The 14,823-nt window shown below is 42.9% G+C and overlaps 1 protein-coding gene across 1 annotated transcript in view; it reads left to right on the forward strand.

Annotated features, from left to right (window-relative positions):
- Positions 1 to 4,774: 4,774 nt before the first annotated feature.
- LOC127119854 (uncharacterized) overlaps positions 4,775 to 14,823 on the forward strand; it is a 47,276-nt gene continuing 37,227 nt past the window's right edge. Inside the window, exon 1 of the mRNA XM_051050201.1 lies at positions 4,775 to 13,854. The gene's annotated coding sequence lies outside the window, so the exon portion shown is untranslated. The remainder of the gene's footprint in view (positions 13,855 to 14,823) is intronic.

The raw sequence follows: 14,823 nt of genomic DNA on the forward strand, positions 1-14,823 counted from the left end.
TTTTCCCTGCGTAGGGGAACTACATCGCCCTGATCTTCATACCAGATGAAGTATGTAGGCAGGAGATTGAGCTGATCTCTCCGGGCGCCCTTTTTTTCTTTTGTGTGTGTTGTTTGACAGTTGCTAGGCTCGAGTGCTTGACTCCTTAGCAATTTGTTGTCTGTTTGTTTGAGTGTGTGCTTGACAGTTAGAGGCTGAGTCCCCGACTCCCTATCGACCTGTTGTGTTGTTGTGTGCTTGGAAGCCGATGTAAGTCCATCGAGTGGCATTTGGGTTCCAGTGTGCGTGTGTTTGGTTCGGATGCTGATGTAAGTCCAGTGATTGGCATTCGGGCTCCATGTTTGCCTTTGCCTTGTTTGTTTGTGTGCGTGTCAGCCGAGCTACGAATGCTCTGATTCTTCTCTCGTCCGAGAAGATACGTATGCATAGGATGCGACATCCTAGCGAGCATGTGTCGTTTCCCCAGTCCGAACTACTTCGACTCTGATGTCTATGCCTGATAGACTAAGTAGGCCCAGGATGCGACATCCTGCCGAGTCAGTTTCAGTCAGTTTCTTTTGTCTCTTTTCAGCCAGTGTGTGTGAGTATTTGAGCAGTGTTTAGCAACCAATTTTCCTTCCTTTTGTGCGTGGATCCCGTAGAGTACTACGGATGCGTAGGGGTGCTAATACCTTCCCTTCGCATAACCGACTCCCGAACCCATACTCTTTGGTCGCGAGACCATGTTCTTTCCCAGGTTTACTCTGAGCGTTTCCTTTCCCTCTTTTGGGATAAATAACGCACGGTGGCGGCTCTGTTGTTCTTTCTTTTCCCGCCGGTTTTTCGCGCGATGCGACAGCTGGCGACTCTGCTGGGGAGTTATAGAGAAGTTGACCTGTGCTGGTCCATCTTCCCTAAGCGAGTCTCTCCTAGCGCTCTCTAGGTTAGGGTTTTGGTTGCTTTGTGCTGTGTTTATTATTGCATTCATTTGTATATATTTGCATTTACTGTTTGCATTTATTATGTGCATTGATGTTTGCATTTATTCATATTCATCTGCTGGTTGTCTGTTTCTCTCTGTTGGGGTGGGAGTTACTTGAGGTAAAAGGCCCAATACCCAGGCTATGAGTGAAATCTAGGAAACCTAGGAATAGAGTGATTCATGGGAAGCGGGTGGTATGGCGCCACTTAGCGGAACATTGATATCACGAGCAGTTCAGACCCTGGTGGGATATTATCGGTGCATACATCGGGTGTGCACAGGATGATATTCTGCGAAAGGTTATTTATGCTGCGTTTCTCTCGACCTTACCCTGGCCTAGATGACACCCGTGAGTGGGGAGGGTTTGATCATTACAGGTACAGTTGCTGATTGTTGGTGACTTGTTGGTGACTCTTGATACTGGTGGTGACTGTAAGTTATGGGCATTTATTTCTGGGACGCCGGAGTTCTGTCCGTGGTTTATCAGCGGGTTCCGTTTATTTCGGATCCCCGGGTTGAATTTGAGAGTACCTGTTCAGAGGAGCTGGCTGTCATCCGTTCAATGGATGTTCCTGTAAAGATAAGTGATATAATCTCCGGTTCCGTTTATTTCGGAACCCCCCAAGTTGGATTTATGGTGACTTGACCCCATAGATTGACTGATTCAGAAGAGCAGAGGGCCTACAGTCGACTTGGTGGCACAAGGGCCTGCATTCATGCATTTGCATCATATCATCTCGCATTCATCTGCATTCAACTCATGTCTGTCCATACTCAGGGTCCATTATTTTTAAATTAAAAACCCCGGTTGAGAGACATCCAGATGTCAAAATGTTGTTGATTAAATTTTATCTGTCTCAATGAAACCAGAAAAACAAAAAGAGAGAGAACTGAATATTCCTAGTATGGACAGACATTGCATGTGTGAGTCATATTAACCCATTTGCTGTTTTGTAGGTTTCAGTATTCAACCGGTACGCATAGCTCGTCTGTTCAGATAACCTGCTGAGGGTCAACAAATCCAAGCTGATGGATCTTCTCAACGCCGACGTCCTTGAGCTGAAAGGGATGATGAGGGAGTTGTTCAGTGTTGTGCAAGGGCTTGCCTCGGGGCAGAAAGCCATGTCCGAAAGACTGGAAAGGATTGAGAAACGGTTGATAATGGAGAAAGTTCAGGAGAATGCTCCGTCCTCCGAAGTAAACAAACCTTCTGGTACTGCAACAAAGAAACCTTCTGACAGTGGTCCATTCCAGAAAGAGGATAAGCCAGTTGGTGTGCCCGCAAAGAAAGAACGTAGCAAAGACCGTTATCATCCTTATGCTGCCACTGTAACCATTCCTGTCAGCAATCCCCCTGCTCAACAGCAACAACTGCCACCTCAGCAGAAGACACCAGGAGCTAAGAGCCAGGTGAAGAAGAAGAATGAGGATCGTCAGTTCGAAGAACCACCGGTGACTTATGCCTTTCTTTTCCAAAGGTTGAGGGATCTGGGTTTAGTTCGGCCGAGGATTTTGATTCCTATAGAACAGCAGCGGAGGCCTGCCAACTATGATGAGAGTGCCAAGTGCGAGTTTCACTCTGGGGCACCCGGACACAGCATTGAAGGTTGCAGAGCTTTTAAGCATATCGTCCAAGATCTGGTGGACTCCAAGGCTATCAGCTTGGCCCAGATAATGAATAAAGATGTCAACCCCGCACTCAGGCAGAGACCAGCAAAAGTCAAGATGGTGAAGAAGGCCGAGAAAGGAGTAGAGATGATTGAAGAGGGTCAGCTAAAAGGTCCAAAGGCTATGTTTCCAAAACTTCTGCTACAGGATGGAGCCTTACCTGCTGTTGATAATGCTTATGCCGCCGTCACTACAGAAGAGTGTGTATTGATGAAAGACACGACCCAGAAGATGAAGAAAGTAGAAATGGACGGTGTAAGATGTAAAGCACCCAGTCTGGCAGTTGAAACCGTCCAGGTAGAGAAGGCCCTTGTTGCTGAGAAAGAGAAGAAGCTGTCCATTTCTTCTTATAAACAAGCTCTGGAGGTGGTGAAGAACCAAGAGGCCCAAGGCTGGGGAAGGATCATCGACATCGTGGCAAAAGCAGACATGTTTGGAGTCGGTTATCATCCAGATTTAGAGTCATCCAGACCAGACAGAGGATGTCATCCACTATACGCCTTCGTCAGTGCAGGAATGATGGATCCTGGTCATGCCCGTTCAGTGGGTGGAGATGTTGACAACGACCGCGAGCTTGAGGCATGGATAAAGTCATGCGTACCAGGCAATTGGAAGGCCTCCAAAAGCATCACTGTCACTCGTTCTGAAGAGTAGTATTTCTGTTTTTCAATTTTTGTTTGCATGAAAGCCATACGTTTTGCCCGAAACGTAATGGTCCATTGTAAGGGCCATCTCATGTGTTTCATTATGCAACATTTTGCATCAGTAATGAATGGATGTTTTTATAGTTAAAAGCAGCGTTCCCTGTTTTTCATTTAATTTTGCAATTTAAAAAAGAAAAAAACAAATAAAAATGGCAACGTTTTTTCATTCTCTTTCCTTTTGATTTTGTCTCGTTCCAAAGTGACTACTCTCCTGATCTCACCGATAACGATTTGGTTACACCTCTATATGACTTCGACGATCCAAGCTATCATGCCGAGGAAGAAGGCGCAGAAGATTATGATTTGCTGGAATTAGCCAGGTCATTGAAACAAGAGGAGAAGGTGATTCAACTACACGAGGAGCGATTCAAGATTGTTACTCCAAGCTCCGCCGAGGTTAGAAAGCAAAAGCTGAGGCCGACAAAGGATGAGAAAGAGAGAAGGTGTGAATAGACTATCAAGATGCGAGCAGAGCTAATCTGAAAGATGGATTCCCGGTACATCACAATGAGGTATTGGTTGATCATATGGCTCAGGTCTCAGTGTTTATCTTCATGGATGACTTCTTGGCCAAGACCAGACTGAACTGTTTCCAGATGATATGAAGTGAACCAGGTCCATCACACAAGGGGCACCTTCTTGTTCTAAGTTGGTGTCGTTCCGTCACATGAGGCCGGTGCCACGTATCAGAGGTCTACGATGATTTTGTTTCATGATATGATTCATCGTGAAAGCAAATGCCATGTTGATGACATGACGGCAAAGTCCCAAGCAGAACAGGGGCATCCGGTAGACTTGGGGCAAGTTGTTTGACCGTTTGAGACAACTCATACTGTTGAGTCTGAAGTAGTACACTTATGGAGTGTTGTCCGTCAAGCTACCGAGGCTTGTTGTGAGCGAATCAGAGGAATCGAGGTCAATCCTGCTAAAAAAAAAAAAAAAAAAAAAAAAAAAAAAAAAAAAAAAAAAAAAAAAAAAAAAAAAAGAGATAAATTGCAGGAACCTCTGATTCTGATACCTCAGTAAAAGAGATAACTGTTAATCCGGTACTTGATAACCCTCGAGGGGTCCACGAGGTGCGTATTGAGTCAGCATGACTGGTCTTGTCGAAAAGAGTATGCAATTTACCTAAGCAAAAAGTTTATCGACTGTGAAACAATACACTCACTGTTCGAAAAAACTTGATGTACTTTGGCATAGGCTGCTCGCCGACTGAGACAGTGTATGCTAATTCATGCCATTTTGTGGATGTCCAAAATGAATCTGATCACATATGTGTTTGAGAAGCTAGTAACAACCCATGGAAAGGTTATCAACCAAGGAAGTTTGAGGTCCCTGATGAGGACATCTCGAGGTACTCAAATCGAAAGATTGAGAGTGACTGATCCCGGAGGAGGGGCCTGACCCCGAATCCGAACGGATTCCGATGTCTGAGGGGGAGGAGATGAGGTGAATAAGTTAGTGCTTCCCGGATCACAGTTGGTTGCACCAACAATGGTGGCTGAACATAAAGTCTGTATCCTGGATATTGAACCTAGGGATGTGTATCTACCTGGGGCAGTGTCTCCCTCACAGATGTGTGAGAAATCAGAGAAGACTAAATGGATAAAGACTCAGAATGACACGTTGAGTCCGACTGAGGGAAAGGGTTGACAATTACTTGGCATGGGGCAGTTGTACCCAGTGAACGAAGCGTGTTGTTAACCGAGAAGTGTGACCTCGCGTGTACCACGTGGAAGAGTTGGTTGAAAAGGATCCTTCCTCCTCAAGACGATTATGGGGCAAATGGACAAACAGCTATGAATGTCTGTTCGTGGTCAAGAGGGTCCCATCTGACAGAACCTTGTTGTTTACAACCACGGATGACGACGATTTTCATCCCCTGTGAATGCGGACGCGGTTAGAAAATACTTCGTGAAAAAAACCCGCTGGACAAAAAAGAAAAGAATAAAGAGTCCAGGCAAAAATTGGGCATCCCGGCGAACCAAGAAAAAGAGAAAGGTTCGGGCAAAAGTTAGGGATAAAAATAAAAGAAAAGAACTGTACACCCGGCAAGTTGAAAACCCGTAAGGGCGACTTGGGCAAAAAAGGGTATCCCGGTGGACTGAAACCCGAAAGGGCGGTCCAGGCAAAAGAGGGACTGAAACGAACAACTGCGTCCAGCATGACCGTGTGTGCTCTTGATGACTTGGCTAATCTCCGACAGAGACCGATCGGAAGCGTCTTGTGCAGAAGACAGAAGGTGCGGAAAGTCCTGAGGACATATGAGGTGTAACTGAGTTGGAACCCGATGAGATCACAGTTTCACGTTGCCATTAGGATAGATTTTTTTCTTTTATGTGCAATCACCTCTTTCCAGGGTTTGCTTCCTGTGTGTTGCTCAAATTGTGAGCCATCTTTTATTCCAGTCAAATAAAGCGTGTGTTCGGTCAAATAAATTTTGTTTTTTGTGTCATTACTGTTTTGGTTACGAAAACATCTATTCATTTTGATAAGAATATTCGCCTTTTGAAACATAGAGGTCCCTTCTGATGCATGCTTGTGAGATTGAAATCTGGAAATCTTACTTGGAAGTCTGAGTGACCTAAGTGTTGAAATATCAGAACACCTGGGGCATACCTGGGGCACGTTTTTATCTGACGATCTCTTGTGCAAGTACTGTTAGACATCTTCATTCACTTGCCAGTTGTAATATGAACCTTTTTGACAAAAGATCCCCTCAGAGTCCAACCAGGGGCAAGGGATAGATGAACCGTGAAAAGACGGTGAAGGATTACAACGACGATCCTGGAAATTCAATCAAGAAGACTCTTCAAAGTCTGATGATTGGAAAGTATGTATGAATACCAGGAGCTCGATCCCCGTGGAGTACGGGCGAGATTTGGAATACAAGATGATGGAGCAGAAAAGTCCAGAAGAGTCTGGGAGTTCTTAGAAGTGGAAAGGTCAACACCATGGGTGGATGATGGACACTTGTGGGAATTCATCTCCAGTATGATATGACGTGCTGTCACCCTCGACAGAGTTGTTACTCTCGCCACTATGGTTGTTCTCTCCACTAGGATTGTTCTCCTCAGCAGAATGGTGTGGTTTTCCTCAGCAAGTTCCCCGAGTGGAGCGGGTCTCATGAAATACACCTCCAGCAGTGATTCTCCTACATATGGACTGGTTGGGTCGTCCCTAATGGAGTAGCATTCATTTCTCCAGCAGAGTTCATCCTACCAGTGGATTGGACGAGTTTCTGTAGAAGACTGATATCTGCATCCCCAGTTGAGTTGATTCTACCCATGGATCGCGTGGGTTATCCCTAGCGGAGTAACAGACATTCTCCCAAGCAGGGTTTATCCTATCCGAAGGTTGGTTGAGTCTTTCTCCCAGTGAAGTCGTTGTACCATTCCCCAAGCAGAGTTCTCCGCAGAATATTTCCCCAAGAGGAGTCTCCCCACGGAGTCAGAGTATCTGGTCATTTTGGCTCCCTAGCCAGGGTTCATTTGCATTTTTGCATTTAGTAATCATTGCATCTTCAAAAATCGCGTAGCATTTCCATTCCTAAATGGAGCATTACGCCATAGAAAAATTCAAACATATGCATTCATGTGTTCGAAACCCCATCAAAACGTATTCCCTACAGAGACGGATTTTTTTGTTCAACCTGTACAACGCATTGGTTACAGTTACTCCAGTCAACATTTGGTGTTTATAATCCCCACGGAGGTTTATTTCCTCACCTGTTAGTGACAGAAAGTTTGTTTCTCCCCAGTGAGACCCCCTGCAAGTGTCCAGCCTTGCCAGGTCATCTTGTGGATGTCAGTATCCCGTCCGCACCCGCGTGTGTTTGTTTTCCTTGGTGTCGGTAACACCCTCTTTCGGTGATCCCCAGGCATGCGTAAGTGTCTGGTCTTCTTTGATGTCTGTAAACATCATCTTTCGATGTTCGTAACGTTGTACCCTCCCCATGTGGACTTACCTCTCCGTTGGTTTCGATAAACGACGAGTTTTTCCCAGTCGTCCGTCGACGTCTGGTTGTGTTTCTCTTATTCCCATTCATCTGTAAATGTCTGGTCGATCCTTTTGGTGTCTGTAAACATCATCTTTCGATGTCTGTAAACGTCGAGTATTCCCATTCATCTGTAAATGTCTGGTCGATCCTTTTGGTGTCTGTAAACATCATCTTTCGATGTCTGTAAACGTCGAGTATTTCCATTCATCTGTAAATGTCTGGTCGATCCTTCTGGTGTCTGTAAACATCATCTTTCGATGTCTGTAAACGTCGAGTATTCCCATTCATCTGTAAATGTCTGGTCGATCCTTTTGGTGTCTGTAAACATCATCTTCCGATGTCTGTAAACGTCGAGTATTCCCATTCATCCGTTGATGTCTGGTCGAGCCCCCCCCCCCAGTCATTCATTAATGTCTGTTTACCTCTCCGTTGGTTTTGATAAACGTCGAGTTTTTCCTAGTTATCCGATGATGTCTAGTTGTACCCCTCTCCATGCAGAGTTACCTCTCCGTTGGTTTCGATAAACGTCGAGTTTTTCCCGATCATCCGTTGATGATTTGTTTGTGCCCTTCTTCCCTAGTGAAGTATTCCTCCTCTCCGTTGGTGTCGATAAACGTCGAGTTTTTCCTATTCGTCCTATGACGTCTAGTTGTACCTGTCCCCATGTGGATTTACCTCTCCGTTGGTCTTGGTAAACGTTGAGTTTTTCCCATTTCGTCTGTTGACGTATGGTTGTATCCCTTCCAATCATTCAATAACGTCTGGTTACCTCGTCGTTGGTCTTGGTAAACGTCGAGTTTTTCCTAGTTGTCCGTTGGCATCTAGTTGTGATTTATTTTTCCCATTCGTCATCGTTGTGATGTCTGGATGTGATCGTACCCTTTGAAAACAAAACCAAAAATATATATACCCAGCAATAAATATCAAATCCCAGTGGACGTTTCCATTGGTGGATCCCTGTATTGTGCAAATTCTACGGTTCTTTGGTATTCAATCCCTGTTTACCCTGAAAGTCTGACAGCCGTTGCTCTCATCCATTCGGGTTCCCAGCTGATTGAATAGGGGCAGCTGTAGCACCTCAAATTTGCACCTATCATTGTACATACATTTTCATATTGGGTCATAGCATATCATGGTCCATTGCATAGCATTTGCATTGTTCACAGTTGCCTCAAGTGCAAGCAATCAGAATTAGGTCAAACTAATCTTCTGATCAGTCAACCAAGCAAGCAAAAGAATTTCTCATTGAATCAAGGCCCTAAGGTTTGTGCAACAAGTTCACATGGTTTGGAGGTCTATTTGAAGTGTTCATGTCAAGGGTTAAGGGCTCAGAGGTCAGCAGTTCATGCCCAGACAGTCAAAAACCCTAGAAAAGTCAACTGTCAGTCAAAGCAGTGGATGGTGGTCATTCTTGTGGAATTTGGGCACCATGGTCAATAATCAAGAGTTCATACAACTTGGGACATCATTTGAAGTCAAATTCTCAAGGAATTAGGGTTTGGAATTCATCAGTCAATGCATAATCAGACAAAAACCCTAATAGTCAACTGTTGGTCAACTGTCCATTTAATCAGAGATTTGATGATTGGAATTGGTTTGTGGGAGTTCATTCATGTCCAAATAGTCATCATATATCATGCCAAACACCATCAGGGAAGAATTTGAAGCCAGATCATGAGTTTCCCAAAACGGAAACTGGGCCTGTAACTGAAACTTGCCATAAATGGAAAGTTTTGATCCTCAAACTTACATCATGATACAAGCCTCAAATGAATTTTTGCCCAACATGAAAGTTGAAGATCTTGTTCTCCCATTTCCAAAAAGTCATAGAACTCTCAATTCCCATGTGTGGTTGGCAAGTTATGATCGAATCGATTTCAGAAAATCTTGAACTTCAAAGGGCCATATCTCCCAAACCGTTTGGCCAAATTTGGTGGGGTTTTTTCCTACAAACCACATTTTTCATCCTCTTTCCAAAAATATAAATTTCATGACCTAAAACCTTACCAATCAAAATGGCATTTTTGGACCTTTTTCATTTAAATTTAAAGTTTGACCAAGAGTTGACTTTTTGACTCAAACATTTTTTCAGCATTTGGCCAATTGGAACAGCTCATAAATATCATTTTGAGTGTGTTTGCAAAGTCAAATTATGCAGCACATGTGAATATTGCTTGGTTGCTTGAATTGTAAGAAAAGTACCATTTCACCATACTTGCACCATACTTGTTTATGCATCCACCATACCATGATTTGTACTCTCAAAACAGAAGATTAGAAGGCCCTTTTACTGTCAATTATGAATACATTCTGCAGCCAAAACCAATGGTACACATAGCCATGCTTGCTCACTTGAGTTTTGGCAAAAGGACATGTCCAATTGTTGAACCATACCTTGTACTTACAACAGCAGACCTAGTGGCAATGGTGCAGCATTCTTTCTGTCATTGTTTGGATACACTACTAGCAGCAAGACCAACAGAAATTGAGGAAAAGCTAAAAAACACTTTGGCCTTTCTTTTTCCAAAAGAGCTGTCAAAAGCACCCAAAAACACTGCCTTGCCATGCCTGGTACTGCTCATAGCAGACCAAGGCCTTAATGTGCTGCGACTGGTAGCAGCATGGGGAGGACACAAAAACTACTTTGGACCAAGGCAAAAGGAGGGGGGACTCTCATTCGAAAAAAACACACACTGCTGGCATTTCTGCATTTTCCTTCTGTCATAAAAAAAAAAACTAGTGACAACAGCATACCAATTGACTCATGTTGAACCTCACTTGCCTTTTCCAACAAAAGCCTGGCCCTTTGCATTTGGTCTAAAAAAAGCATCCATCCTGCAAAAAACCACAAGACCACAAACCAAACCACACACCCTTGGCCATTTTCTTCCAAAACCTGTAAAAAACTCAAGAAGAACAAAAACACAGGCCATGGCTCACTGATCCTAAAAAGAAAAAACTGCATTGGCTTGGCATTGGCATTTGCAAAACCTTCTGTCAAGCACAAGCATCCCTGCCTGGCCACATTACAACATGACGTAGCAGTTGGTTACATGGTATTTACTGTCGAATGAGGCTTCTAGCCAGCATCCATCATAAGCAGAAATCATTCTCACTAAAATCACATTGTTGCATCCCACATCTTCTGTCCAAAACCAAAAAAAAACTTCCTTCAAACCTTGCCTTGCCTTGTGTGTAAAACCTTGCCTTGCCAACAAACTTGCTAGCAGCAAGCCAACCAGTCACCTTGACTTGGCCATTCTGCATCTCCTGTCATGAAAAGCCTAGCAGCATCATACCACCATTCACAGCAGAAAACACCTGGTGCTAAAGACCACCCCTTTGGCATTTGAAAACCTGTCATGAAATAGCCATAACAAAACCTGCACACAGCATTATCTCAAACCAAAGCTTTTTGCTCACTTGCAAAACCAAGCCTTGCCTTGTAACCCTGTCATAAAAATCAATTGCAGCTCCAAACCAATCTCATTCATACATCTCCACTCTCAGCCTTGGTACTTAGCATCACCTGTCAAAACTCCCATTAAACAAAACCTGCAGCAGCATAAAACACAGGACAGCATAGGCATTGGTCCTCTCAACTGACCTTGCTACTGGCATTTGAACCTTGCCTATCCAAACTCAAGCAGCACCAAACCTTGCCATTTGCACCATTTTCTGTCATACACACACAGCATTGGCACACACCCTTGGCACTTAGCATCACCTGTCCAAACAGAAGAACCAAACCTCATACACCCTCCCAAAACTCACCTTACTTGCATTCCTATTTTTTTGTCATCACACTATACATCCTGCAGCAGAAAATGAAACCTCACCTGGCCCTCACTTTTCTGCCAACAAATGCAACAAACTTGGCATGACTGCCTGGCCAACCTACACAACCAAACAACACATAATAGACTTGACTCATCCACTTTTGGTTTTGGGCACTCTTGCAAAAAAACCTCATCCATTCCAACCCCCTTCACTTACTCACTTTTTTCTAACCTGACTTGGCATTGGAAAAGCTGTCAAGCATCCATCAAAAAGGATACATTGGCATTTTGGAAAAGAGGCTACTGAGATCAAAAAGGAAAAACCCCTGCTGTTAACATTTGAGTTTATCTGTCCAAAACACCATGGCATAAAAACAACACAGCAGAAAAAGAACTTGGTGCTGAAGACTACATCTTGGTATTTCAAATCTTCTGTCAAGAAAGCATCCAAGTGATAACCTTGTTTTGCATCACCATTGCCTTGCCACAACCACCAAGCACATGACCAACCATGTTCTTTCACTTAATACCTTACTTGGCCATTGAACCATTTTTGAAAACCCTGCAGTATCCAACAGCATAGGGTAAAAAAGGGAAGACCTTGCCTTGCCTCAAACCAACCTAACAACAAAACCTAGCAAACCAATACACTCTCTGAAAAACTGGACTTAGCTTTTTTTGGCCTTGGATGATCAAAGAAACTGCTACCAACACTTCCTGCAGGAGCAGGCCAACAAAACCAACATAGGCCACTTGACAGCAAGGAAGCAACGTCCTTCATTCATTTGTCCAAAGCTCACCTTTGGCCATTTCCAACAAACAGTCAAACAACTCTTCATCATACATCAAGGCAAGGCTATAGGACAATTATTTCACTTCAAATTCATCAAAAGGCACCAGCAACACTACTGCTCCTCCAAATTGGTAAGTTTTCAACTTCCACCATTTTTAAAATTGACACATGCTTTGAATAGGTCCTTCAATGCTGAGTACTATGGTGTTTTCCTTTTTGAAATGATTGCTTATCCATGAAAATATGTTGAGATAAAGTTTGGTGCTTGGAAATGTTTCTTCTGATTTCTTGATGCGCAGTTCAAATTATTGAAATTAGGGTTTGGATTGTTGTTGTATGATGTTTGATGTTTACAATGATGTGCTCAATTGATACTTTTGGGAAGAATTGAGAAATCACATTTTTTTGATAAGAACCCTAATCCCAATTTGCCCAGATTTTGGTCCATTTTCGTGTGCATGACTTTTCTCCCTCCAGCCAATCAAAACATTTCATTTTCTGGACCAAAACACGGTCGTTTTGATAAGTGACTGGGTTATTTACCAAAATGCCATTTTCTCCATATAAATTCAATTAATTTCTTCGATAACTTCATCAATCTTCCAAAATTCACAACTTGCTCATTTTTGATCCAAATTGAATGGGATTTTTTGTGTTGTGTTCATCATGATCTCTACTTTTTTATCATTATTTTTCCAGAATTTTTGGATGGATGGTTTTTAAATGGCCTTAGGGTTTGTGACATGTGACCAAATTTTGTACACTTTGCCAAATCAATTGTGAAATGATGAGAATGTATCCAATGGCTCTCAAATTTTTTGTGCTTAAACTAGACACCTTCATGGTGATTTTGGTATAAAGTTTGTGAATTTATCATTTGTGGTTTGTGAGATATGATTTTTTGAATTAGGGTGTGACAACTTGTGTCACACCATTGATGACCAACTTCATGATTTTCATTGCCATGCTTCTTGACATCCAAATGACCTCAAATTTTGCATGAACCTACTCTTGTATGCCTAGTTCACATGTGAATTTTCTTGGATTTAATTGAACTATTTTCCATTTGTTTGAGATTTTTCCTCCCTGTCTAGTCAAATGTTGACTTTGTGTGACACATGTTCCCATTTCATTTGTGAAATTCTCATACTTTATTGGATGGACATGAAATCTTGCATGAGATAACTAGACATCCTAATCTTTGCCATGGTTTTAGTCCCATTCATTTATCATACACCATTCTAGACTTATGATTTTTCTAAGTTGATGCATGTTTGGTTGACTTCATTGAGCATGTTCAAATTGACTTTGTCTTTCTGATTTTCATTGACTGCCTTCCACTTGTCCAAATGGGATGAAATTTGACATGCTTACCATGCTATGTGTTAGGTTTGATCATGATTTATTTGGTGATTTTTGAAAAATGTTTAGATTGGTTTTGAATCAAGTCTTTCTGTTGACTTCTGTGGGTTTCTGTTTTCCTTACTTTGACCTAATTGGTTCATGAAATGATGACAGTGATTGGTATGAATGTGAATCCAATTGGTTTTGTTTCCTAATTGTTTGAACATGATTTTGGATACTTACCCCTTGCTGTTGGGACTTTCTCATTCACCTTTGACCCTAGGTTAGCCCTAGTGGTCCTGTTACTCACCTTTGAGTTTGTGATTTCAGGTTGACCATCAAATGGCCATTGAGACCAATTCTTTTGACTGAGCTTGCTTGAATATAGTGTCTAACCTCTTTGTTTTGTAGGTGGCTTGGCTCACATGCCTTAAGCCTTGTGCCTTGCACATCCATGTGCCTCTAATGGACTGTTGGTGTCTGTTTCTGTCTGTCTTGTTTGAAGTTGCATACTAACATCTGCTTGACTGTTTCAGGTGCTTTAGTTGCTTAGTTCCTTGTGAACTTTTTGCTTTGCTTTGCTTGTATAAGCAATTTGCATTGAGGTATGTCTCTTTTACTTCATGTAGTCTGGAAGACCTGGCCTATTACTTGGCCAGGCAACTGTCTGAAGTCCTCCTTAAGAGGCAATGTTTGTGACTGTTTACTTTTGTCCTTGCATAGAGTCAAAGACCTCCTAAGTGAAGAGGCAATTGGTGGAAGGTAGGGATATGCAATCTATCCCCCACTATTCAGTGTGTCATCTGCTTTTGCTCACACCACTGTGTTGATGCATTTCAGATAAGAACCCAAGATCTTGTGCAATTGCACAGTTGAGTCAGTATTAAATGTGTAGAAGGGTTCCCACTTTCTGAACCCACACATTCTTGTCTTGAGCTCTCCCAGGCCAGGGATAAGAGCTGTGAGGTCTCATCCTCACTTCACCTTTCATCTGCTTCACCTTAGCCCCTCAATGGCAAGGTTAAGAGCAACATTCACCCAGTTCCAGAGGTTTGTTTGTTGAGGTTGATATGACCCCTTGACTAAAACCTAACCCTTGTTTGAGCCACTTGTTTGTGTATAGCGTGTGCTATCTATGCTTGTAGGATTGTTTGACTTGCTTCCTGTGCAAGTTAGGATAGTTTGACTTGCTTCCTGTGCAAGTTAGGATAGTTTGACTTGCTTCCTGTGCAAGTTAGGATTAGTTTAGACTTGCTTCCTGTGCAAGTTAAGTGTGTGTGGCTTGCTTCCTGTGTGAGCCATACTTAGGATAGGTTGGCCCTTGTGCCATTTAGCTAGAAACCTTAACTTAGGGATTTTGCATGATAACATCTAGGCTCGAGTCGTAGTCTCCCTAGTTGTGTCTCCCTCTGTTATCTGGTTAGGCTAGATCCTTTTTCCCTGCGTAGGGGAACTACATCGCCCTGATCTTCATACCAGATGAAGTATGTAGGCAGGAGATTGAGCTGATCTCTCCGGGCGCCCTTTTTTTCTTTTGTGTGTGTTGTTTGACAGTTGCTAGGCTCGAGTGCTTG

This window comes from Lathyrus oleraceus, chromosome 2 (genome assembly GCF_024323335.1).
Source record: "Lathyrus oleraceus cultivar Zhongwan6 chromosome 2, CAAS_Psat_ZW6_1.0, whole genome shotgun sequence".
In the NCBI taxonomy this organism is placed as follows: Eukaryota; Viridiplantae; Streptophyta; class Magnoliopsida; order Fabales; family Fabaceae; genus Lathyrus; species Lathyrus oleraceus.